Source organism: Lepidothrix coronata, unplaced genomic scaffold, assembly GCF_001604755.1.
Source record: "Lepidothrix coronata isolate B3197 unplaced genomic scaffold, Lepidothrix_coronata-1.0 Scaffold431, whole genome shotgun sequence".
Lineage (NCBI taxonomy): Eukaryota > Metazoa > Chordata > Aves > Passeriformes > Pipridae > Lepidothrix > Lepidothrix coronata.
In genome coordinates, this window is record NW_016690611.1 from 46,210 (window position 1) to 51,525 (window position 5,316).

The window sequence follows — 5,316 nt, forward strand, 5'->3', positions numbered from 1 at the left end:
GCCAAGGAGTCGGCAGTGCCGAGCACGGAGGGACACGGGCAGGACCCGGGCCCGGGAGGCTCCCTCTGTGCCGCAGCGCTGCAGCCCCGACATCTGCCCAGCCCTGGGCCAGCAGCCGCTGCTGGCGGGGCCCGGCAGGCCTTGGCTGGGGGGAGCCGGGCGGCCTCTGCGCGTCCCCCGCTCTCCTTTCAGCCCCCCCAGGGCAAACTGTCGGAAAAATCCTTCCTTTAGATTTAAAAACGGCAAAAAAATACCTGTAGGACAAGGAAAGTGTAGCGAGAATTTTTTTAATGCAGCGCGCTGGGCGCTCCAAAATCACAAGGATCTAAAAAGCACACCAACGGTTTGAAAATCGCGCCTTTTGTATTCTTTCCGTTCCATAAACTTGTGAGAAATAGAAACCCAGTCGGGCAATTTCCGATCAGAATTTTATTATATGATAAAAGCAAATTCAGCGCTGGGTGATCAGGGAAGGGGTTCAACAACTCCCAACGCCTGTCACACCCAAAGAAGACATTTGTTCTACATTTATTTCCAGCTACTACATGAATATTCATTATACATAAGTATAAACATTACACACTGTTAGATCAGACATTCCACAGATATTTCTTAACAAGAATGTTATCTATAAGCATCCATAATATATTGTTAAATCAGACTTTCAGCAGATGTTCGCTTGTTATCTATACAAAGTTATAAATTTTAAAAAAGGTGCTATTATCTAGCTAACTAAACAAAATTCTCTCACTATAAATCCTACACAAGGTAAAAGGGAGGTAACTTGTTTTATCCCTTTATAGGGGCCCAATTAAGTTTTACGACTTGTTTTTCTTTTCTCTCCAGGTCATATTAACCTTACACAGTTTTCTCTTAATTAGCTCAAATCATTTTCTCAGTTTATCACAAACTGTTATGTATTCATTGACCACCGGTTTTTTGCCTTAAAGGGTAATTTCTCTGACCCAGAAGGGGGTTTCTCTTGATTGATTGTGACTTATCCCCCTGTACACAATAGGCTGCCGCATAGAGGATACATCTTTATTTTTGTATTTTTCCCTACTCTCAGCCGTGAAAGGTTCCCTGTCATCAGGTCCAGGCAGGACCATCCACCTTACAGCCTCCGCAGTATGCCTAAAAAAACCTCTTAGAAAATAAAAAACCCACCCCCTTCCGTCTTCCTACCAAGTTCATTTGCTTATAATAAAACCAGGTTATTTATTTCTCATACAAACCATCTCCTGCCCTGCACCGGCCACACCAGAGGCAGCCCAGGGATGTCCCAGGCCAGAAGGAGCAGGTGATGGTGGGGCTGGAAGCCCCTGGCCCCGGCCAGCAGCTGGCGGGGGCAGCAGGGCGGGCAGGCCTGGCAGTGCCACAGAACCACAGGGCACTGCCCACCCCGTGCGCCCCTTGTGCCACAACAGGAGCCCAGCTGGGCCCCGCTGTGTCCAGCAGCAAACCCAGACACACCCCCTGGCACAGGGGGCTGAGACGCTTAGAATGATAATAAACAATCCAATCTGAGGGTCCGAAACTGAATAGTTTATTGTACAAAACTTTTGGTTTATATAGGGTTCAGAGAAGGAGGGGCATACATTGTATTCACAGCTAGGGTTAAAGGTCTTGGAAGTGCAGGGAGATATTTTTCTTCAAACAGATAAACAAATATTTCTTTATCACAATCACAACAGATGGGGGTAAACAAAGGTGGTAAAGGGATTTACTTCTGTAGTCTAGAAGTCTATTTAATTAAAAGTTAGTGTAAGGATATCAGAGAGCAAATGTAAACAGGCTTTCTTGTCTGTGTTTAAATCTCAAGGTTTCTGGCTAAGATCATTTCTTACGTCTGCTGTGTCCTAAAGAATTCCTACCGCAACAGGGGGCAGCTTCAGCTGCTCCTCCATGTGCCCAGCAGGGCACAGGACGGAGACCCCGGCACAAGAGGAGGCACATTCGGCTGCTCCTGAGCCAGCAGAGCCCCAGAGCCCCTGTGCTACTCTAGGCCTGCAGAGCTTCCTCCTGCCCTGCACAAAATCATCTCAGGCAGCTGCCCTGGAGCAGTCTGGGGCTGATCCCTGGGATCTCAGTTCCCTTGAGGAGATGTGAAAAGACTCCAGGAGATGCCTGTGAGGAGTCTCATGTAGATCCTGGAAGACGCAGAATCTACAAAAGAAGAAAAATCATCTTGCCTACCTGCCTTGGAGGAGTCTGGACTGACACACAAGATTTCAGATGCTGAAATCAGAGACCAAGACTCCAGGAGAAGCCTGGGAGGAGTCTCAAGTAGATCCTGGAAGATCCTGGAACTACAAAAAGAAAAAAACCCGATATCTGGAATCATCCCTGGAATAGTTTAGGGTTACTATCCAGGATTTCAGGTCCCCAGATGAGAGATGAAGACTCCAGGCAATGTTTGAGAAGGCTCCAGCTGGGTCCCAGAGGATGCATTTTCCTTCAAAAGAGAAAAATCATCTTGGGTACCTGCGTTGGAGCTTCTACCCGGGATATCAAGTGCCTGAATCAGAGATGAAAAGACTCTGGGAGATGCCAGGAGGAGTCTCTAGTGCATCCTGGAGTAGAGAGCTACTTCCAAACAAGCAAAAACATCTCGGAAAGCCTCCCTGGAGGAATCTGAGGCTGCTTCCTGGGAACTCAGCTTCCTTGAGGAGATGCGAAGACTCTGGGACACACCTGGGTTGAGTCTGAGGTGGATTCCACAGCAAAAATTTACCTCCAAAGGAGAAAAAACATATTGGATACCTTTCTTGGAAGATTCTGAGCCTGGGGAGAGCAACTCAGGTCCCAAAATCAGAGATTAAAATACTCCAGGAGAATCATGGGAGGAGTCTTGGGTGAATACAGGAGGACACAGTTTCCTGCAAAAGGGAAAAAATCATCTTGGGCAGCTTCCCTGGAGTAGCCTGGGGCTGCTTCCTGGGCTCTCAGCTCCCTTGAAGAGATGTGAAAAGACAGAAGAGTCTCTGCCTGGGAAGAGTCTCTGATAGATCCTGGAAGATTCAGGATGCAAAAAAAAGGAAAATCATCTGAGATACCTGCCTAGGAGGAGTCTGGAGCTGCTACCTGGGATCTCATCTCCCCTGAGGAGGTGGCAGGTGGGGGGCACCCAGCCGGGCCTGGGGAGGGGAATAAACTGGAGAAAAATTAGGAAATTGTTGTTTTTGCTGTTTAATCTATTTATTCTTCCCATGTGGAAACCAAAGGTTTAATGTGATTGAGGGAGGTAAAAATGTAATGAAATTACAAATGTTAGGACTCTATTTATGGTGTAAAAATTAATTGTAGTTAGTAGAATTATTAATTAGAATTAATAGAGTAAATAGCATTATTACTCTACTAATATATTAATATGTTTCTATAGAATTATAGTCAGTGCAATAACTGTATCTATCACTGGTCATTACCCAGGGCCTGGTGACCCCGAAAAGATCAGGGGACCTCAATGGGACACAAATGAGGGCCGTCCAAAATCAACAAAATATCTGAGCGAAAACGGCCTCAAGTTGTTCCAGGGGAGGTTTAGATGGATATTAGGAAAATGTTTTTGCCAGGGAAAGGGTTGTGCAGCCCTGGCACAGAGCAGTGGTAGAGTCACCATCCCTGGAGGTGCCCAAAACAAGCGTGGATGTGACACCTCAGGACATGTTTTAGTGGTGGCCGTGGCAGTGGTGGGTTAATGGTTGGCCTTAAAGGTCTCAGAGGGTTTTTCCAACCTCAACCATGAGATGACCATGAACACAAGGTGATTGTGACCATGATGTGATCAAAACCATGAGATGACTGACCATGAGATGATTGTGAAACTTAGATGACCATGAGATCCACAACACAACCATGGCCATGAGGTGATAAAAACCATGAGATGGCCATGACCATGCCCATGACGTGCCCCTGAGTTTCCCTGAGGTGACCATGACACTGAGATGCCCCTTCAACCCCTTCCCCAGCTCCAGGACCCCCCTGCAGCCCTTTATCCTGCACCAATACCCTCCTACTACTACTTTCCCAGGCACTCTCCCTCTTCCAGACCTCCTCTTTTCCTTGACACTGTCACTCCTTTGAACCCCCATTCCTGGGCACTGGGACGCCCCTGCACCCATTTCCCTGGCTCTGCAACCCCTTTTCCAGCCATCCCACCTCTCTCAGTCCCTGGATCTCCTGTTTCCTTGACCCTGGGGACTCCCAGACCACCATTCCCAGCCATCCCAGGTCACCTCGCCCCCAGCCCTGCTTTCCTTGAACCCAGGTACCTCTGAAACCCCTTCCTGCCTCTTCCAGTTCTCCCAGTTCCCCCTTTTCTTAATCCACGGACCCTCCAAACCCCCCCAGTATCCATGTCCCCCCCAGTTCTCCACTCCCAGCTCTTCCCACACATGGCTCTGTCAGAGCCCGTGTCATGACCTGCCCCAGAGGCACCGCAACAGGTTCTTTTCCTGAGGGATCCCTTGGGGGGAATGAAAGAGAAACACCGCTGGAGAACTGTAAGGGGGGTACTTTTGAATTAGATGATCAATGGAGCATAGAGGCGTGAGAAAGGAATCATATTAGGATGTGAAACCAGCTAGAGTATGGTACAGTGTAACTTCATGGCACAAGCTAATTGTAAGGTCCATTGTGCTTTTTAGCAAGTCAGCCTGATATCCCCTATTATCAGAGCTGAGTTCTTCCTTGGTTTTGCTACATATTGCAAGATAGATACATCTACCCTTGAAACACAATGGTAGAGGTCATACATAGGGGTGAGAAAGATGATGATGGGAGGAAGATGATGTGGGCAGGGGTCACTCGCCCCTTGCCCTACAAGTAGGGCATGCGCAGACTGTTGCCATGAGGTGATGATCAGGGGGGGTTTGGCTGCCACTCAGGCATCACCTTATACTGGGTACTGGCCCTACGTGGTGTAATGTGGAACTGATAAAAATGGGGTGTCGGGACTGCTGAGCTGAGCGATCCTCATCCTACCACCGAGACTGTGTTGCTCCGTGGGGACGCCCGCTAAGCAAGAGTACCGACCAGCTGCTGCAGATCCTGACAGCCCTGGCCTGTCTGTGTGGGTAAGCACAGTTTTTTGATAGGAAGCAACTGAGAGAACAAACTTTTTAATACCTTTTTAGTGTTCCCTTAATTCCCCTTTTATGTTTATAGTATTTTTTCCTTTTAATTTCCCTTTTTACTAACCAATATCGTGTTATCCATAATACTGTGTTAAGATCCTTATTTGGTATCCCCTTTTTCACTAGTTAATACTGTATTAAATGCTGTTCGTAGTATTTCTTTTAATGCCACCCGATAAGG

The 5,316-nt window shown here is 47.6% G+C and overlaps 1 protein-coding gene across 1 annotated transcript in view; it reads left to right on the plus strand.

Moving 5' to 3' along the window:
* LOC108509907 (zinc finger protein 665-like) overlaps positions 1–5,316 on the plus strand; it is a gene marked incomplete at its 5' end in the record, with an annotated part of 11,993 nt that overhangs the window by 4,346 nt on the left and 2,331 nt on the right.